The 22,469-nt window shown below is 44.5% G+C and overlaps 1 long non-coding RNA gene across 31 annotated transcripts; it reads right to left on the reverse strand.

The window, feature by feature from the left end:
* Positions 1-2,572: 2,572 nt before the first annotated feature.
* On the reverse strand, positions 2,573-21,701 carry LOC125539440 (uncharacterized). 31 transcript variants are annotated; one of them, XR_015617248.1, is made up of 9 exons: positions 21,125-21,700; positions 20,873-20,966; positions 20,709-20,780; positions 20,425-20,580; positions 20,266-20,329; positions 20,092-20,162; positions 19,540-19,885; positions 5,734-5,846; positions 2,573-5,126 (listed from the first exon to the last, which is right to left on the reverse strand). It is a non-coding gene; the product is annotated as an uncharacterized LOC125539440 (long non-coding RNA). The 31 variants fall into 31 exon arrangements; XR_015617247.1 differs by having other exon boundaries at positions 19,540-19,897; XR_015617239.1 differs by adding an exon at positions 8,166-8,237 and having other exon boundaries at positions 19,540-19,656; positions 19,822-20,329.
* Between the last annotated feature and the right edge of the window lie 768 nt (positions 21,702-22,469).

Raw genomic sequence — 22,469 nt, forward strand, 5'->3', positions numbered from 1 at the left:
TATACTTTGTTTATTTAGTATAACTTCTGTTCGGCACGACCTTTTTTCAACTTAGTTCCTCTCTTTTACAGATGAATATCGTGTTGCGCCCGTCCAGGATACGGCACAACGGAGACACAGGCGCAGACGTGCAGCAGGGATCCGCTTCAAGGATTCTTTTCAGATTAAGACCCTGCGTAAACCTTTTTTACTGTCTCTTGTTGATACACATCCCCTGGTTTTCTCTGGTATAACCAAGGAGGAGGCTGGCGTCTTGGCATGTGGCCACGTTAGAATTTCTGCGCATACCTGGACACTAGGGGCTTATACCTAAGGGCGTTGTCTCGCCCGCCCTCATAAAGACCGAATACCTTAGGGAGTGTTCGGCGTCGCGAGTTTGGCCTTATATGCATCGGCTCCGAATCATGTCTTTGGTCAAATGTTGGGTTGCCCGGCTCCTGTGTTCGGCTGCCTTATGTTCCGCTCTATCGGCTAAGGCGGCACCAGGAGAACTACTGCGATTGTGCCCCGGTTCGGCCAGGCGAGCACCTCAGTAGAGAAAGCCGAAAACTGACTGTCATGATATAGCGTGAGACTGGTCAACCACTCGATGACTCACCGGAATCTATAGGATTCCTCCGCATTAACGAAGGGTCGTTTCCCGGCCAGGCACATACGCGCCCCGAATTCGGGCGAGCGCAGTCGCCACCAGGGGCTATCTAAGTAGCCTCACTGTCAAGCTCCTATGGCTAAGTGAAAGTGATAAAGCATTATAGTCTGATTGCCTAGTTCGCTGCGCTATCACCTCCTTTGTAGGACCAAGATGTTGGATCAAGTGTGAAAATGCGCCTTCTGTGAACACCCCCGCATTATTTGCGTGGGGGCTGAAGCCGACGACTGCCATCTTTCAGATTTTATATATTTTAAACGGCCGCACAGGAGGTGTTACAATACTTGCAGGCACAAGTATAAAAAGTTCATACAATTTATCAAAATACCATTTTACAATCGCATATGCTATTCGAGCATAGCATCCTTCGAGCACTGCGTCTCTATTACACGAGCGCCTTGCAGAACTTCCTGAAAATAGTTCTCGGCAGGTACTCGGCTTCTGTCCGAATCTCGGGATGCAACAGCGGTGGTCTCCATTTCCGCCCAGTATGTCTTGACACGGGCAAGAGCCATCCACGCACCCTCTATGCATGCCGACCTTTTAATTGCATTAATACGCGGCACCGCACCAAGGAACTGCTGCACCAAGCTGAAATAACTCTTTGGCTCCGATTTCCCCGGCCACAGGTGACTCATGACGCACTTCATGGCGAGTCCGGACAACCTATTCAGTTCGGCCCATTCGGCCAGACGATCGGCCACTGACAGTGGGCGCTCTGGATTATGGAACTGTGACCAGAAAAGCTTTTCCACTTCGCGATCTTCTTGATCTCGAAAGTGTTCGGTCGCATCAGTAGCACTCGCTGCCAAATCCAGATAGGTGTCCGCCGTACTCCACAACCGGTCTAATGGAGCATGCTTAGGATCACAAAACTTCCTCCGCAGCATAAAGGGCTTTCCAGCTGCGATCTCTCCAGCCTGACGCAGCTCCTCCTTCGTAGCTCTCATCGCAGAGTGAGCATCCTTGGCATCGGCAACGGCCTTCTCTAAGTCCATCTGTCCCGCCCGGTCTTCTTTTTCAAGAAGCTTGCAACGGTCAGCAGCGCTCTTTAGCTTCACGGCCATCTCTTTCTTGCTTCGGCAGTGAGCAGCCTGTTCGGCTCTCAGCTCTTCAAGGGCTTTCTCAGCAGCCGCATCACTTTTTCTGGCTTGTTCCTTAGCTCGAGCAAGTTCCGCCCGAAGACTCTCCACGGGGGCCGCACCATCTGCATCAAGCACACACATTGTAAGATACTGGCATAAAGCTCCTCTTACCAGGTGCTGCCATGTGATATGTGGTCTAGTTGTTGGGAAAATATACAAATATAAATTTTGACTTTATTTGCAAAATCTCTTAGGAAATTTGTAAAATGGGCATAACTTTTGCATACGAACTCGGATTAAAAAGTTTTATATATGAAAAATCATCTACTCGGAAAGTTATGCCGGGTGGAAGATTGATATGATGAGAATAGACCCGGGGCCATAGATTTCACTAGTGGCTTCTCTCAAGAGCATAAGTATTCTATGGTGGGTGAACAAATTACTGTTGAGCAATTGACAGAATTGAGCATAGTTATGAGAATATCTAGGTATGATCATGTATATAGGCATCACGTCCGAGACAAGTAGACCGACTCCTGCCTCCATCTACTACTATTACTCCACTCATCGACCGCTATCCAGCATGCATCTAGAGTATTAAGTTCAAGAAAACAGAGTAACGCCTTAAGCAAGATGACATGATGTAGAGAGATAAATTCATGCAATATGATAAAAACCCCATCTTGTTATCCTCGATGGCAACAATACAATACGTGCCTTGCTGCCCCTACTGTCACTGGGAAAGGACACCGCAAGATTGAACCCAAAGCTAAGTACTTCTCCCATTGCAAGAAAAACCAATCTAGTAGGCCAAACCAAACTGATAGTTCAAAGAGACTTGCAAAGATAACCAATCATACATAAAAGAATTCAGAGAAGATTCAAATGTTGTTCATAGATAAACTTGATCATAAACCCACAATTCATCGGTCTCAACAAACACACCGCAAAAAGATTACATCGAATAGATCTCCACGAGAGAGGGGGAGAACATTGTATTGAGATCCAAAAAGAGAGAAGAAGCCATCTAGCAACTAACCATGGATCCGAAGGTCTGAGGTAAACTACTCACACTTCATCGGATGGGCTATGGTGATGATGTAGAAGCCCTCCGTGGTGGATTCCCCTTCCAGCGGAGCTCTGGAACAGGCCCCAAAATGGGATCTCGTGGGTACAGAAGGTTGCGGCGATAGAATTAGGTTTTTGGCTCTGTATCTGATCGTTTGGGGGTACGTAGGTATATATAGAAGGAAGGAGTACGTCGGTGGAGCTTCGGGGGGCCCACGAGGCAGGGGGGCGCGCCCTAGGGGGGCGCCCTCCACCCTCATGTCCGCCTCTCTTCTTTCTTGACGTGGGGTCCAAGTCTCCTGGATCATATTCGGTGAGAAAATCACGTTCCCGAAGGTTTCATTGCGTTTGGACTCTGTTTGATATTCCGTTTCTTCGAAACACTGAAATAGGCAAAAAACAGCAATTCTGGGCTAAACCTCCGGTTAATAGGTTAGTCCCAAAAGTAATATAAAAGTGGAAAATAAAGCTCAATATAGTCCAAAACAGTAGATAATATAGTATAGAGCAATCAAAAATTATAGATACGTTGGAGACGTATCAATGCACACCATAATATCCACTTTTATTCTTAAAACATGTTCATTGTCTAACAAATTGAATAATTTATCTGCATGTATACAGTAAAGTCTAGGAAATAGTCTATAGTATGTAGATATTTGAAGCAAGCAAGTAGCTAATAAATAGCTGAATATGAAGCTCCATAGGTCATTTGTTGATCCTGGCCACTATACCCTTCATCACATCTAGTGCCATCACCATGCCTAACGGTGTTGTCCCTGTGAGCATTGTCCCCGAAATTGATGGCTTCCCCTTCCATCAACATATTAATTCTGCTAAGTTGAAAAATCTACAAACATGTAATTTGTCACCATTCATATGAGTGTAGTGACAATGGTTATAGCTAAGTATTGGGATATGAGATTCATTGGCAAAGTACGGACCACAAAAAATATTTAGAACCGACAAAAGAAAGGGGTTAATATTGCATAATTTTCACCTTTAAGAGTGCCACCTCATTACATACATGAACTTTACATGAATTAAAAAGGATGGGTTTCTTTACTTTAGTTCATCCCCTGTATAGAAATATAATGACTACATCTACTAATAATCTACGAAATAGATAAATCCCAAATGTTCCATTTTTAAGCATGCTAATCCGAACACTTTGCATGGCAACTTTAGTTAAGGCGATGTTGACAAACATGGCAATTTTCTGACAAAAAATCGAACCGGAACAAAGTTGCCATGTGTTAACAACTAAAGTTGTCACCTCGCAGCAACTAAAGTTGCCATCAAAAACCGTTCGGGATGACATGCTTAAATTCCGAACGTTCGAGATTTATTGAGGTCCATGATCTAATGGTTCCAACAAATAGTTTTTTTCTGGTTGACAACATGGAAAGTTGTGTCTGAACTACAACTATAAGGAAATTGACTAAAAGATGAACAATCACCTACAAAAACATGCATCTATATAGTGCAGGAGCAACGGAATGTGTTGCATCTGCTCCAAACTCTTGCTCTCATGCTGAAGTTATCTACATGTATATACAATGAAATCTATGAAATAGAGACAATAGAACCTTAATTCCTATAGTATGTAGACATTTGAAGCAAGCAAGTAGCTAACAAATAACTGAATATGAAGCTCCACATGTCATTTGTTGATCCTGACCACTCGTGGCTTTCTGTTACCTATGGGCATCCACAAAAAGTAATTTTCTTCTAGTATACTACTACCTTGCTTGGCTTAGCAAGTAATGTTGGAGGAATCAAGAAGGTACATACATGAGATGAATTTTGAAGAAGGATGGGACCTCACCTGACTGAAGGCGCACTGCAAGAGGGTTTCCTTGCCCCTGGTGGCCTCGGCGATCTCCGACAGCTGGTCCGCGAAGCCATCGCTGGCTTAGTGGTGCGACCCGGCGATCTACGCATCACAGATCCTCTCCTTGTCCCTACAGAAACCCCAAAGCACCCACTGCAGACTGAAGGATTGGATTCATAGAACACACACTGATCAACAGCGAACACGCACATGGAGTTGCAGCGGTAGAGGAGGGAGAAAGATAAGATATCTGCGCGCCAGGAGATGAGGAGAGAAGTGGAGGCGCCGGCGCTAGGAGATTTCAAAAGAGAACACCACTCTCCAGATCTCGCCCGTCTGCCGCACCGACTTCGCTCTGATTTGTACCTTACGGTCGCCGTGTCTGCTCCCGTGACGCGCCGATCTGCTGCCGATCGCTCTGCTCCTTTGCGGACGTTGCCGAGGCGAAGGATGGAGATGGGAGGACCGGAGGAGGCGGTGGCGGCAACAGCTGAAAGGGAGTGAATAGCAAAAAACTATCACACTACGGGTCATTAGGGATGTAAATGGTACGGATAATTTCCATTCCGAATCCGCATCCGCATCCTTTTTAAGGATATGGTATGCACTTTCCCCAATTCATGGATACGGATGCGGATACAGATTTTTGTCAAGCGGATAGCCGATGAATATGATAGCGGATATGGTATCAATAATATTCGAGGGATGTGGATTATCCGGCGTTATCAAATAGGATTATCCAATAAATTTGGTCCAATCGACAAGCCCAAATACCCAATTAGGCCACTGATTAAAATCACCACATATAAATATCATATAACCCCAACCCTAATAGCATCGTGGTACGACTGTACACATCACATGTACGTACAAGTCTAGCCAATTGAATTGAAAACACATACTGTACAAGCTCACTTACCTAATATTTAAATAGATTTTTATTATGGACTAGAGAACACTATGAAACTATGATGTCTAATGTCTTGCATGCTGCAGCGTGTAAGCTATTAATTTCATTGATCAGTGATAATTGATTGGTTATTTATATATTGTTCTTCTTTGCATAGATCATGATAGATATTAGGGAAAATACGTACATAGATTTAATACCCGTTTTCAGTCCGAGTCCGCTCCGCTTCCGCTCCGAATCCGTAGTCCGGATAATCGGTATTCGAATCCGCATCCGGTCATCCTCCGATCCGCGCTGAATCTGACAAAAAAATATGGTCAAGGATATGGTAAAGACATTATCCTATCCGATCCGATCCGTTTACATCCGGGTCATCGTTCCAAAAAACTACCACTTTTTTAACCTTTTCAAAAAACTACCACAAAATTGTTTTGTTGTTCCAAAAAAACCAAATGACCATCTAATTTAGAATTAATCCCGTTTATGACAGGTCGGGCCCGCTCCTAAACAGACCGTTTGTTTGACCATTTAACTTACAGCTGGGTCCCACATATAAGTAATCTCTCTCTCCCTTATCTCTTCTCTCCCCCTCTCTCTCCCTTATCTCTCAAACCCGAGCGCCACGGCCGCCGCCGCCTGGTCCGGCCACCACCACGCCATGGGGAGCACCTCCGGGCCGGCCACCACCACGGCCGGCGCAGCCATGACCGTCGCCGCCAGGGATGACCACCACCATGCCACGGGGAGCGCGTCCGGGCCAGCCACCACCACGACCAGCGCAACCACAACCTCCACCTCCAGGGCCGACCACCACCACGCCATGGACGCGTCGCCGCCTGCTTAGGTCCGCCCTGCCGTTGGACACGAGCATCCGCCCCGCCCCTGGCCGCGAGCTCGAGCATGGGTGGGGAGCAGCCATGGAGCTCGGGCGGTTCCAGCCCGCCATGGCTGTTGCTTCCCGCCGGCCACGGCCAGAGCTGGATGGCCCTGACGAGCTCGCCGAAATGGTGCTGGCCGGCTCCGGCAACGAACTCCCCGGGAGGACGGGATTGCCTTTATTTTATTTTTTTAGGGACCCGATTGCTTTTATAGTTTGTTTCAGGGACCTGTTTGCTAAAAAATACTTAGGCCCCACCTGTCATAATATGTCAACGGTCAAACTAACGGTCAAATCTAACGGTCAACCTGACGAGTGGACCTGAGCTATCATAATAACGTTTAAAGTTGACCAAAGTAGTCATCAGTGCGACATGGTAGTTTTTTAGAACAGCAGAACAATTTGGGGTAATTTTTTGAAAAGATTAAAAAAGCGGTAGTTTTTTGAAACGATGACCCATAGTGTGGTAGTTTTTTGCTATTCACTCGCTGGAAAGAGAAAAGGAAAGAGGACGCTGGGTGCGGGCTGCGAGGGTCGCTGGCGTTCTGTTACTTTCCTCCTTCGACACAGTAAAATCGCGACAGTAAAAATTGCCTACATGGATAGCGCAAGCATCCGCCCCTTGCACGTAGGTTAACGAGTCTGATGTCATGTTAGATGTGAGGTATTATCTCACGTCTATAGATGTCATACTAGTGGTTGGAGCGTCACCATATGGCGCCGCTTAAAAAAAAGCTGTGCGCATCTTTTCATTTAAAAAAATACAAAGAATCCTCGCCTCCGTTTAAAAAAACATCTCAGAAAAAAAATCGTCACATTCATCTAAACAAAAGTAAAAAAGAAAAAAAAATTACTACCGCAGCAACACCAACGAGTGACACTTTGCATAAGCCTTCATTAAAAAAATACCGAAGGGCCTCACTGCATCTAAAAAAAGATACATTGAAAAAATAATCCACACATTCATCTAATTTTTTTCCAAAAGATCTCTCACCACGGCGAACCAACTTGCGCCATGTGGCATAGCTGGTTGACCGTCCTTCAGAGCATGGTTAATAATACAACCAACGGGCGGCTATAAGAAGTCGCCATGTCATCTACAGTCAACCTCTTAGCCAACATGTACTCCCTCCATCCGGTAAAGAGTGTGCGTTTGGCTTCAAAATTTGTCCATAAAAGAGTGTACTTCTATTTTTCCAATGCACTTTAAAGTAGGAAAAAATACTTCTCTCATCACACGGTAATCAAGACCAATAACCATCTACACATGGTCTTCTTAATTTCTACATGCACTTAGCTCATTGGATGTTGGTTAATTAAAGAGGAGAGAGATGGTGGCTTGCCTTTTTTCAATGCATTTTTTACTTGACTTCATAATTTGTCCTAAAATCTTTAGATGTTCATTCTTCACCGGACGGAGGGAGTACAATAAGTAAGTTTTAAATGTGTACTAGTTTATTAATAGTTGGTCCACCTTACATCCTCACAAAGTGTGCTGAGTCTCATATTGCAACTGGCTATTAACCAAGAGCCCGCTTCTCTTATCACTTCTCTTCTCTCTCCTCCAACTAAGCATGGATATATTATTATATTCTTTATATTCAGCTTATGTCACCCTACTGTACTTGCTCTCATGCGTAGCTCAATGGTTTTAATAGTCACCTTCGTCTAAAAAAACATCTCAAAATAAATCATCACCTTCATCTAAACAAAAGTAAAAAAAAGGAAAAGGAAAAAATTACCACCGCAGCCTATCAATGAGTGCAACTTTGCATAAGCCTCCATTAAAAAAATACCAAAGGGCCTCCCTGCATCTAAAAAGAAAAAATACATTAAAAAAATAATCCACACCTTCATCTATTTTTTTCCCAAAAGATCTCTCATCACGACTAATCATTTTGCGCCATGTGGCATATCTGGTTGACCGTCCTTCAAAACATGGTTAATAATAGAACCAACGGACCGCTATAAAAAGTCGCCATGTTATCTACAATAACCTCTTAGCCGACATGTACAATAACAAGTTTTAAATATATACTAGTTTATCAATAGTTGATCCATCTTACATCCTCACAAGGTGTTTTGGGTCTCGTGTTGCAGCTGGCTATTAACCAAGAGTCCGCTTCTCTTATCTCTTGTCTTCTCTCTACTCCAACTAAGTAAGGATATATTCTCTTCGTCCAAAAATACTAGTCATCAAAATGAATAAAAAAAGATGTATCCAAAACTAAAATACATCTAGATACATCCCCTTGTATCCATTTTGATGACAAATATTTCCGGACGAAGGGAGTATTATTATATTCGTTATCTCCTCCAACCAATGCTCTCATGAGTAGCTTAATGCGTTTGATGTTCAGATTCTAAAAAAACACGGGACGAACATATGCAGCTCCGTATATTGTGCCCACGTCGTTGCCCCGCTCCGCCGGGTCGGTGAGACCGCCGCGGTAAAATATGTGCCTCGTAGTCACATCCCAACGGACAACCCCCCCCCCCACCCCCGATGAATCAGCCGGCCGCAGAGGTTATCTCATCGCTAAATCCTTAGATCCAGTCACTCAGATGCGACGCGACCCTCCTCGATGGGTCGCCGGTCGCCACGCTTCTACATGGCAGAGAACGGTGGATTCCCGCCCAGATCTCGTGCTTTCTTCGGGCGTGTGCCAGCCCGCCCCGCTGCAGGTGGGCAAAGGGGATGCCGCAGGGCCAGAGCCAAACGGCTATGCCGGCCGGGCTAGTGCAAGTCGGTGCCGATGGGATGCCCATGCCGTGTTTGACGTCCCCAATTCCTCCTCGCTCAGTCCAGGTAGGAGGATGGCGACGACTGGTAGCGATCCACGATGGGAACCGCAAGATCGCACGATGCCTGCCACTATGCCGCAGGGCGTTCCATGCTTTGCATCGAGTCCTGTAAGTTTCTACATGACTTGACCTGATGCTATGGAAATATGTTTGTTCTGGTTCGCGAACTCTCTTGTTCTTAATCTAAAAAAAGTCTCGTGTCCTCCACCTTCTGTGTCCTTTCTTATTTATACAGTATTTCATATCATCATATATGTTGACATATGGATATTGATTGAACTCGTTAGGCCATGCTGCAAAAGTAACCTTAGATAGTTTGATTGCGAGTCAGGGACTCAGGGGTATCAAATCACCCGTGGGTTGTCTCATTGTGTTAGTTAAAAATATTGTCTTTCATTGATTTGCTGTTACACATGCACCTAGACGTTCCAGAGTTTTTATCAAGCCAAATTAGTATCTCAACGTCTACATTTAATCAGTTTGTGGCTTCTTCCGCATCTGAAATATGTCTTATAGTTGCTTTATGTACTCCTGTGAAATATATGAATTACATAAGTTTCGTACATGAGATGGTATAGGCGAGGCTTCAAGAATCGCAAAGCAAGCTCCATTGCTTGGTTCCTTTGTCTCTATTTTTCGATCACACATCAGAGCCAAACGCCCCCAACTTCGAGGCTGAAACCTTTTTGACACTATTTGAAATCCGAAAGAAAAACGAAGATAACCAGATATAACCTGCCCAATGGGTATAAAAACTGGCACCACCAGATCCCCTATGACAGTTTGGCTTCGCAAGACTGACTGACCCTTCTAGGCCTTGGCAGCATCTTCACATCCCCTGTGCGCCGGAGGTTCACTCGATCTTCAGGGCCTCAACGCGCTGGGAGCTTGGCGATAGCGCATCCTGCAGATTCTGGGAAGATCATTGGCTGCACGGCAACTCTATCTCCGAGATTGCCCCCCTGATACACACGCTGGTTCCAAAGCGACGTCGTCAGCAGCGTACGGTGCGTGATGGCCTGCTTCACCGGGCTTATATTAGCGACATCCACTGTAGCCTGGGGCCCGAGGCCTTGGTCCAGTACGTTCTTCTGTGGGCTCAGCTTCGCGACTGCCAGCTTTGATCGACAAACATTATGTTGACATCTCAAAGAACATCTCTTGAGAGCTCAGACCAGGATCAAACATTATATTGACCAACAAAGAAGTGAAAGAGAGTTTCAAACATTATGTTGACATCTCAAAGAACATCTCTTGAGAGCTCAGACCAGGATCAAACATTATGTTGACCAACAAAGAAGTAAAAGAGAGTTTCAGGTTGGCGACAAGGTGTACCTCAAGTTACAACCCTATGCTCAACATTCAGTGGCCAACAGGCCTTGTCCAAAATTGGCCCTCAAGTTCTTTGGTCCTTTTGAAATCCTGGAAAGAATTGGACTAGCTGCATACAAATTGCAGCTACCCGATGAAGCTCTGATTCACCCAGTATTCCATGTCTCTCAACTGAAAGAGCATGTACCTGACCACACCCCCGATGACGATCGGGAGATCCCAGTACATCACAGCCTGCCGCTGCCACTTGATCTGGTAATCCCCGGGAAACCCTAGCCAGTTTGTGCTATGAGTTGCTCAATCATGTATGCTTTTACTGGGATTATACTCTGATTAAGCTGTGTTACTCAAATCATCTGGTCCGATATCCAATATCTTTGGATGTTTTTGCTTCTGTACGGCAGTGGATTGATAGTGTAGAAGGTGAATGGATCTTCTATTGAATCACCCGTGTAGCTAGTATTCACGGGAGTGGATCTATATGCTAAAACAGACCTGTTTTGTCCTAAAAACTAGGTGACCTTTAGAAACTTGTTGATTCTTTCCCTCTTTACAATGGGTTTATGTTTTAAGACAGTGGATAGATGTATAAATTACTCAGCGTGTTTCTCCAAAAAAGCTTGTTATCTTATATTTTGTTGCGTTGTGAGAACAATGCAATACAGAACTTTTTGTTCAATTCATGTCTGTTTCTATATGTACAAAATGTATTGCAAATGTTGTGTTCCAGACCCTTTTCTAATTTTTCGATCCGATGCTGCCGTGCTCTGCATCATGTCATGTTATGTGCTATCCGTAAGACAACATATCAGAGATGTGTGAGTGTTCATGTGCAGGCATATATTGGAGTTCATACTATACAAATTATGCATGTTGCGTGTATGTTCAGACTTGAGGTTGACCCTGTTATGCTGCCCCACTAGTAGTTTCTGTAAAATGGCAACATCAAGTATATATTAATGCAGTGTTTATAATTGTAGGCTATGGAGCATCTTCAGGACATGGCTTCTGTCATGTATGATGATATACCACCAGACTGCTTTAATGCCAAAGTCCCACTACAAGTTTTTGAGTACCCTGACAACGAGGTTATCCCGTTCTCATGGAGCGTGGGAACTCAGGAAGGAGGCTCTACTAAATGGATCAGGGCTTCAAAATTTGACCCTTTTGTCACTAGATGCAGAACTTATGGACAGACAGTAGCTGCCCCTATATTGCCTTCTTCTCTTCATGTCACGGTGATGGTGTATATGCCTCTTGGTGATGCCTATCAACTGCATGAGCTTATGCAGGATTCAGATATATTATCTCATAACTTCTCATATGCTGTTGGGAAGTTGATGGGCGATGCTCAACCTTAAGTCGAACCATATGTACTGCCAATGGAAGTGGAGATGCAATGCCCTGATGAGAAGGTGGGATACATTCCACCTAATGCTGAGCATGATCTGAGTATCGATTTCACAGTTGTCAACTATAACCTTCTCTGGTCCAAGGCAAATCAATACTGCATGATTTCATTCCTGTCTGATCCAATACAAAAGTTCATCAATGACGCTGATATATGCACCGATGTACTTGCTGGTAGACCATCACCAGATCTTGAAAGTTTGGAGGCTGCTTTGGATGAAGCTAAAAAGATGCTTATCTTTATCATATACAATAGGAACATTCCAGGTATGTAAGGAGTAACTCAAGTCACGTCTTGTTGTCTATAACCTGATGCATAATGTTCAGCTAAACATCAACAGCAAAATGAAGTTCCGTTGCCATTTTATGTATAGTGCGACCCTCCAGATATGTGTCATTTAGTTACTTTGATGCTTACAATTGCATTATGTGAATAACTAAGCATGATAAATTGCATTTCAGATCATGTTAGAGTTACAACCCATTGTGAAGGAAAACATTGCATAAGATCCAAAAAATTGTTCTTTCTTTATGACACGCCATTGCAGCCATGCTTCATTTTTTCAAACTTCATCGGAACTTTCTATCAGTCAATGTATAACATTAAACTCATCTAGTTACTGTCATGCATCTCTAGCATTCAACTTAAAGCATCTATCATTGTTCATATGCTCATTTGGATGTTAATCCAACATAGGGTTTCTTTCAGTAATGCATTTCTCAAGTTGTATGGATGTTAGATTTATTTTAGAGAAGACGCCAGAAACTGATGGGTGATTTGGTACTGCTTCATGTGATAACCTGCTCCTGTATCACTGTATGGGGTGCCCATTAGTAAACTAGTATTTATAGTATGTGCACTATGATGAAATGGTTTCATGTCAAATTGACAAGCATTGAGCTTCGTCTTTATCTGGTTGCGCTGACTGCATTTATTTCGCATAGTTTTTCTTTGAATTGCATGCTTGTTTGCTGTCAAAATCTAGCTAACATGAGAAATGCATCTACAGTCTCTTGAATGTCAAGCCCACTGCTGTTGAGTTTTATGCTGTCTTATTCAAAACATGATATAATGTCTTATTCAACACATGATAAGCTTGCTGTTTGTTTATCCGCCACTACCCCATTCTAGGCCGTCATTCTAGTGGGACACTACAGACATGTTTTCATCTGGATGCGCTGCTGTGTTCTGATCCATTTGGAACATAAGAAATGACATGATTGTTACAAATTTATCCCTGATGCAACAATGTAGGAGGTGGAAGTTCGATTTCGTACTATTTTCAGAACAGCTCTAGAAAGTTGGGGGTGCTCTGGTGAAGCCTAATATCTGGGTGGACATCTATGAAGAAATGTCAACAACGTGATAGAACTGACTGATGTTTCTTTTGTTTTACTTTCAGTCTCTTGTAGGTGATATTTGGCTCAAAGCTACTGCGGAGGGCTGTTGTGTTCAATGATGTGATGTTTCTGTTTGTTGGTGCCAAACTTTTTTTTCGTGAATACGCAAAAGGCTTGCGTATCATTGTATTGATAGGAGGAAATAGAGTGATGGTTACAGGGGTGATCTCATGAGCACATGCGCAAAGGAGATGGTGTGAATGAGAAAAACAAAGGCACAGCAGAGGGGATGCGCGCGCGACCCTAACATAGCATCCTACGTCTCATCGATAATCTGGCCAAGCCCCTTGGCCCCGGCGTGCACCCAAGCGCGCGCGTCTTCTTGATGCTGTCAGAGAGTCTGGAGATAAGAGGGGTTGGCGGCGTTGAACACACAGTCATTGCGGTGCTTCCAGAGTCTCCAGTTGGTAAGGATGATGATGGTGGCGAACCCTCGGCGAAGGGCAGTCGGGGAGCCATGAATGGCAGCAGAGAACCACTCGCGGAACTCGCAGTCCGGGTTAGGGAGGGCGGCAGTGGCGTGACACCAGGAAAGGATCTCATGCCAGACTTGCCGCGAAAACGAGCATCCAGCCAGTAGATGTTGCATGGTCTCGGGCTCTTGGTCACATAGCAGGCAGAGAGGGGCGTGCGGGAGGCCACGGCGCGCCAACCTGTCTGCCGTCCAACATCGGCCTTGATAGGCAAGCCAGAGGAAAATCTTGACGCAGAGAGGAGCCTACGACTTGCAAGTAAGCCGCCAGGCTAGTTCAATGGTCGAACCAGAGAAAAGTGCCTTGTAGCAAGATTTGGCAGAGTAGATGCCAGAGGAGGTCCAGCGCCAGGTGATGCGATCTGGGCCAATAGAGAGCTGGCAGTCGCGAAGCTGAGCCCACAGAAGAACGTACTGGACCAAGGCCTCGGGCCCCAGGCTACCGTGGATGTCGCTAATCCAAGCCAGGTGAAGCAGGCCATCACGCACCGTACGCTGCCGACGGCGTCGCTTTGGAACCAGCGTGTGTATCAGGGGGGGCAATCTCGGAGATAGAGTTGCCGTGCAACCAATGATCTTCCCAGAATCTGCAGGATGCGCTATCGCCAAGCTCCCAGCGCATTGAGGCCCTGAAGATCGAGTGAACCTCTGGCGCACAGGGGATGTGAAGATGCTGCCAAGGCCTAGAAGGGTCAGTCTTGCGAAGCCAAACTGTCATAGGGGATCTGGTGGTGCCAGTTTTTATACCCATTGGGCAGGTTATATCTGGTTATCTTCGTTTTTCTTTCGGATTTCAAATAGTGTCAAAAAGGTTTCAGCCTCGAAGTCGGGGGCGTTTGGCTCTGATGTGTGATCGAAAAATAGAGACAAAGAAACCAAGTAATGAAGCTTGCTTTGCGATTCTTGAAGCCTCGCCTATACCATCTCATGTACGAAACTTATGTAATTCATATATTTCACAGAAGTACATAAAGCAACTATAAGACATATTTCAGATGCGGAAGAAGCCACAAACTGATTAAATGTAGACGTTGAGATACTAATTTGGCTTGATAAAAACTCTGGAACGTCTAGGTGCATGTGTAACAGCAAATCAATGAAAGACAATATTTTTAACTAACACAATGAGACAACCCACAGGTGATTTGATACCCCTGAGTCCTTGACTCGCAATCAAACTATCTAAGGTTACTTTTGCAACATGGCCTAACGAGTTCAATCAATATCCATATGTCAACATATATGATGATATGAAATACTGTATAAATAAGAAAGGACACAGAAGGTGGAGGACACGAGACTTTTTTAGATTGAGAACAAGAGAGTTCGCGAACCAGAACAAACATATTTCCATAGCATCAGGTCAAGTCATGTAGAAACTTACAGGACTCGATGCAAAGCATGGAACGCCCTGCGGCATAGTGGCAGGCATCGTGCGATCTTGCGGTTCCCATCGTGGATCGCTACCAGTCGTCGCCATCCTCCTACCTGGACTGAGCGAGGAGGAATTGGGGACGTCAAACACGGCATGGGCATCCCATCGGCACCGACTTGCACCAGCCCGGCCGGCATAGCCGTTTGGCTCTGGCCCTGCGGCATCCCCTCTGCCCACCTGCAGCGGGGCGGGCTGGCACACGCCCGAAGAAAGCACGAGATCTGGGCGGGAAGCCACCGTTCTCTGCCATGTAGAAGCGCGGCGACCGGCGACCCATCAAGGAGGGTCGCGTCGCATCTGAGTGACTGGATCTAAGGATTTAGCGATGAGATAACCTCTGCGGCCGGCTGATTCATCGGGGGTGGGGGTGGGGGGGTTGTCCGTTGGGATGTGACTACGAGGCACATATTTTACCGCGGCGGTCTCACCGACCCGGCGGAGCGGGGCAACGACGTGGGCACAATATACGGAGCTGCATATGTTCGTCCCGTGTTTTTTTTAGAATCTGACCATCAAACGCATTAAGCTACTCATGAGAGCATTGGTTGAAGATAACGAATATAATAATACTCCTTCCGTCCGGAAATATTTGTCATCAAAATGGATACAAGGGGATGTATCTAGATGTATTTTAGTTTTGGATACATCTTTTTTTATTCATTTTGATGATTAGTATTTTCGGACGGAGAGAATATATCCTTACTTAGTTGGAGTAGAAAGAAGACAAGAGATAAGAGAAGCAGACTCTTGATTAATAGCCAGCTGCAACACGAGACCCAAAACACCTTGTGAGGATGTAAAATGGATCAACTATTGATAAACTAGTATATATTTAAAACTTGTTATTGTACATGTCGGCTAAGAGGTTGACTGTAGATAACATGGCGACTTTTTATAGCGGTCCGTTGGTTCTATTATTAACCATGTTTTGAAGGACGGTCAATCAGATATGCCACATTGCGCAAAATGATTAGCCGTGATGAAAGATCTTTTGGGAAAAAAATAGATGAAGGTGTTGATTATTTTTTTAATGTATTTTTTCTTTTTAGATGTAGGAAGGCCCTCCGGTATTTTTTTAATGGAGGCTTATGCAAAGTGGCACTCATTGATAGGCTGCGGTGGTAATTTTTTCCTTTTCCTTTTTTTTACTTTTGTTTAGATGAAGATGACGATTTTTTTTGAGATGTTTTTTTAGACGAAGGTGAGGACTCTTTGTATTTTTCTAAAATGGAAAGATGCGCACTGCATAGGTTCGTCCCGTGTTTTTTTTAGAGTGTGACTATTAAACCCATTGAGCTACGCATGAGAGCAAGTACAATAGGGTGACATAAGCTGAATATAAAGAATATAATAATATATCCATGCTTAGTTAGAGGAGAGAGAAGAGGAGTGATAAGAGAAGCGGGCTCTTGGTTAATAGCCAGTTCCAACATGAGACTCAGCACACTTTGTGAGGATGTAAAGTGGACCAACTATTAATAAACTAGTACACATTTAAAACTTACTTATTATACTCCCTCCGTCCGATGAAGAATGAACATCTAAAGATTTTAGGACAAATTATGAAGTCAAGTAAAAAATGCATTGAAAAAGGGCAAGCCACCATCTCTCTCCTTTTTAATTAACCAACATCCAATGAGCTAAGTGCATGTAGAAATTAAAAAGACCATGTGTAGATGGTTATTGGTCTTGATTACCGTGTGATGAAAGAGAAGTATTTTTTTCTACTTTAAAGTGCATTAGAAAAATAGAAGTACACTCTTTTATGGACAAATTTTGAAGCCAAACGCACTCTTTACCGGACGGAGGGAGTACATGTTGGCTAAGAGGTTGACTATAGATGACATGGCGACTTCTTATAGCCGCCCGTTGGTTGTATTATTAACCATGCTCTGAAGGACGGTCAACCAGCTATGCCACATGGCGCAAGTTGGTTGGCCGTGGTGAGAGATCTTTTGGAAAAAAATTAGATGAATGTGTGGATTATTTTTTCAATGTATCTTTTTTTAGATGCAGTGAGGCCCTTCGGTATTTTTTTAATGAAGGCTTATGCAAAGTGTCGCTCGTTGGTGTTGCTGCGGTGGTAATTTTTTTTCTTTTTTACTTTTGTTTAGATGAATGTGACGGGTTTTTTTTGAGATGTTTTTTTAAACGGAGGCGAGGATTCTTTGTATTTTTTTAAATGAAAAGATGCGCACAGCTTTTTTTTTAAGCGGCGCCATATGATGACGCTCCAACCACTAGTATGACATCTATAGACGTGAGATAATACCTCACATCTAACATGACATCAGACTCATTAACCTACGTGCAAGGGGCGGATGCTTGCGCTATCCATGTAGGCAATTTTTACTGTCGCGATTTTATTGTGTCGAAGGAGGAAAGAAACAGAACGCCAGCGACCCTCGCAGCCCGCACCCAGCGTCCTCTTTCCTTTTCTCTTTCCAGCGAGTAAATAGCAAAAAACTACCACATTACGGGTCATCGTTTCAAAAAACTACCGCTTTTTTAATCTTTTCAAAAAATTACCCCAAATTGTTCTGTTGTTCTAAAAACCTACCATGTCGCACTGATGACTACTTTGGTTAACTTTAAACGTTATTATGATAGCTCAGGTCCACTCGTCAGGTTGACTGTTAGATTTGACCGTTAGTTTGACCGTTGACATATTATGACAGGTGGGGCCTAAGTATTTTTTAGCAAACAGGTCCCTAAAACAAACTATAAAAGCAATCGGGTCCTTAAAAATAAAAATAAAGGCAATCCCGTCCTCCCGGGGAGTTCGTCGCCGGAGCCGGCCAGCACCATGCCGGCGAGCTCGTCAGGGCCATCCAGCTCTGGTCGTGGCCGGCGGGAAGCAACAGCCGTGGCGGGCTGGAACCGCCCGAGCTCCATGGCTGCTCCCCACCCATGCTCGAGCTCACGGCCAGGGGCGGGGCGGATACTCGTGTCCAGCGGCGGGGCGGACCTAAGCAGGCGGCGGCGCGTCCATGGCGTGGTGGTGGTCGGCCCTAGAGGTGGAGGTTGTGGTTGCGCTGGTCGTGGTGGTGGCCGGCCCGGAGGCGCTCCCTGTGGCATGGTGGTGGTCGGCCCTGGCGGCGACGGTCATGGCTGCGCCGGCCGTGGTGGTGGCCGGCCCAGAGGCGCTCCCCATGGCGTGGTGGTGGCCAGACCAGGCGGCGGCGGCGGCCGTGGCTCCGCCGGCCGTGGCGCTCGAGTTTTGAGAGATAAGGGAGAGAGGGGGAGAGAAGAGAGATAAGGGAGAGAGAGATTACTTACATGTGGGACCCAGCTGTAAGTTAAACGGTCAAACAAACAGTCTGTTTAAGAGCAGGCCCGACCTATCATAAACGGGGTTAATTCTAAATCAGATGGTCATTTGGTTTTTTTTGGAACAACAAAACAATTTTGTGGTAGTTTTTTGAAAAGGTTAAAAAAGCGATAGTTTTTTGGAACGATGACCCGTAGGGATGTAAACAAATCGGATCGGATAGGATAATGTCTTTACCATATCCTTGACCATATTTTTTTGTCAGATTCGGCGCGGATCGGAGAATGACCGGATGCGGATTCGAATACCAATTATACCGGACTACGGATTCGGAGCGGAGCGGACTCGGACTGAAAACGGGTAAAAAATCTATGTACATATTTTCCCTAATATCTATCATGATCTATGCAAAGAACAGTATATAAGTAACCAATCAATTGTCACTGATCAATGAAATTAATAGCTTACACGCTGCAGCAAGCAAGACATTAGACATCATAATTTCATAGTGTTCTCTAGTCCATAATAAAAATCTATTTAAATATTAGGTAAGTGAGCTTGTACAGTATGTGTTCTCAATTCAATTGGCTAGACTTGTACGTACATGTGATGTGTACAGTCGTACCACGATGCTATTAGGGTTGGGGTTATATGATATTTATATGTGGTGATTTTAATCAGTGGCCTAATTGGGTATTTGGGCTTGTCGATTGGACCAAATTTATTGGATAATCCTATTTGATAACGCCGGATAATCCACATCCCTCGAATATTATTGATACCATATCCGCTATCATATTCATCGGATATCCCAATCAAAGACTAGTTATCACAATCTTCATGGCTAAAAGCAACTATAACAGTATCAAGTGTGCATATGAAATTAAACAAGTTGGACCTCTGAACCTTGTACTACAATAGTCTATGACCAGAGTACCTTAGAAAACAACTAAAATAAGGATTAGTTGATAAAATATGTATAGAACAGACCTGAATACGAGTCTTTGATGCTGGTCTTCCCAATCAAAGAGTTTCACAGAAGAACTCTCAGAAGGTATACCATTGACCAAACATAATACCAGCAACATCAAACAGCAGGTTTGGAACCTAATAATCACAAAGAAAATAACTTGTCAGCGGGAAATACCTATTATATATACACTGGGTTTTAGTACATGGACCTATTATGGTGATAGCATCATAAAGTTTTCCAACTCATCAGTTTGCCATGTCTTAAGCTTTGAAATGTTCGAAGACAGTAGTACCACGAACCTGTTGGTAAGCATATCATGTATGCTAAGAAACGGTAATAAAAAACCATGAATGATGAGTGTACCTAACGAAGCAACTGTCAAAAAATTAGTGGGAGGCTCACATATAGCTACAAAGTTGTAGAAGTGTAATTCAGCTCAATTTCAGCAGTGCAACCAAGTAAAAAGCATTTAGCACCGGCATAGATGTAGCTATCAAATGAGATATGACAAAGAGAACTATCAAAAAGGAACGCTACGTAGTGCTCTCCCTTCAGGTTTAGAATCTCACGAAGTTGCGATTTTAATGTTGAGCTATATCTAAATCTGGAAAGAACTTGTCTGGGTTACGATGTCGCGCTCCTAGAGACAAACACAATTAAGATATATTTAGGAGATGAACTATTCATAGCAAGAAAATTTTAAGAACCAAAAAGAGACATATCAGGGATGCCTTAGAAGATACCACAGAAAGGAAGATCAGGAGAACCATCATTTCTCGCTGCCACATTCGTCGTTATCTCACTGCCCTATAGATTAGAGAAATAGGGAAATGGAAATGATGTCTCAACCTCCCTTTTCTAAATTTGCAAGAAATAGGTGTCTGGAAGATCGATATTCTCACCTCACTTGATTCCAGTGAGCTTGCCAAAACCGTGATTGCCCACAATACCACAGAGGTGACGCACCCGCGCTAGCTAATGCTTCGCCGCCGCCTCACATTCCACGTGTTTCTTGGTAATAAGGCTTGTTGCATGTGTATTACATTCAGAGTTTCAAACTGTAATGTAAACAAAAGATAAGAAGGGAGCCTCAAAATTAATACAGAACTAATTTATCCTACAATGTCAGCCATTCCAAATCGTGTGTATATTCTATTAATCTTATAGACTATAAAGAACAATATACCTGCAGAGGATGAATGTAGCGGGAAAGTTGCCTCCTTCCTTGCCGTGGTAGTTGACATGCTAGCCTCGGACCCTGGTACGGGAGGAACAGAGCAACTCGGTTATGTAGTCTACTTCAGAAATCACAAATGTAATAAAGTTGCCCAGAGAAGGTAATGTAGCAACCATTGCGGCTACTGCTGAACTCTCAGCTAGGGATTCAGACTAATAAAGTTGCCCAGAACTCCTCTAGTTTCCAATTTATGTTTCTCTCAGATTTCTGAAAATAAACACAATATGTCAACTTCAAGTTGATTAAATACAGTACCTAGGTGTGTTATTACGACAGATCTAACTAAAACAAAGACCATTGCGGCTACTGCTGAACTCTCTGCTAGGATTTAGACACCAATAATGAAAAAAAGTGTATGCTGCTACCTTTTTTTGGGTCTTCCTCTCCTCAGGTCGGTTGTAGTTCGCCAAGACTTGACTCGGTAGTGGGAGGAGCTGGACTGGGAGGGAGACAGAAGGGTGAGGCGGCTGGCCGGCGTGGGAATCAGATCTAGACGGCGAGGGAAGCAGACCTGGACGGCGAGGGAGGACCCAGTCAACGGGGAGAGAGGCGGCGCTGGGGTGGCTGGACGGCGAGGGAGACGCCCGTCGATCGGGATGGAGGCGGCACTGGAGCCGTTGGACGGCGAGGGGGCGGCGCTGGACGGCGAGGGAGGAGCCCCTCGACGAGAGGGAGGCGTCGTAGGAGTGGCTGGACGGCAAGGGAGCGGCCCTCCATGGGGATGGAGACGGCGCTGGAGGCGTGGGGCGGCAGCGGCGGGATTGGGGTCAAGCACAAGATGGGGTGCGGCGGCGCCGGACGCGGAGGAGGCGGCGGGATGCAACTAGGGAGATGGGGACAACTGTTTAGGGATTTTGACTCTTCGTCCCCTCCCAAGCCAAAACAAAGGCAGTATTTTACGCACCCACGTTCCTGAAGGCTGGGTGCGAGCCGTTCCTGAAGGAGGCCTGGCGACCTTCACGAATGTGCTGAACCGTCACGAATAAATCAGAATGGGGTAGTGTCTTCCACCTTGTTTCAGACAAATATTAGCAAAATCAACTCTATTCCAAAATCTGCCAATCAAAGAAATCTACACGAAAACACCACACTTAGCCATAAATATTACAAGATAAAATGATGTGATCCACATGTTTCATCTCCCCCAACAAGCTGACCAGCTGCTTGTATATTTCCACATCTACAAAAAAAAATTTTGTTTTCGAATGGGGTATCTTCCGCCACACATCCATTATTTCTGTAATCATGAAGAGCCCCACAGTTAATTATTTTCTTCCAAGAGACTTTGTGGAAACATTTCCTGATTTTCTAGTTTCCATGTCACAGTATCAGTCTATTCAGTAAAATGTACTCGCAGTTGCTCATCTTCCACTCAATGCGACTTATGGAGGATTGCCACCAAGACACCATAGGTTCCTTTTGTTATCAAGTTATTTTGTATCCATCTTGATAATCTGAGGTCAATAGTTAGATGCATGTCCAAGCATTGATCACCTTTTCAATGTTCGAGTCTGATGTAAAGCCAGGTTCATGCTGATTTCCTCTATCTCGAATCTGGATAAAGCATTACTGTTATACCAATATGCAGTTGTGATTAATTATTTGTGTACACGAGATCATGCAGAAGATCTACATGTGTTTATGTTTAGAAATAAAATAAGTTTAGAACCCAAAGGATGCGCATAAATAAACAAATACAAAGCGACCTTA

Source organism: Triticum urartu, chromosome 2A (assembly GCF_056163025.1).
Source record: "Triticum urartu cultivar PI428250 chromosome 2A, HENAU_Tu73, whole genome shotgun sequence".
Taxonomy (NCBI): Eukaryota; Viridiplantae; Streptophyta; class Magnoliopsida; order Poales; family Poaceae; genus Triticum; species Triticum urartu.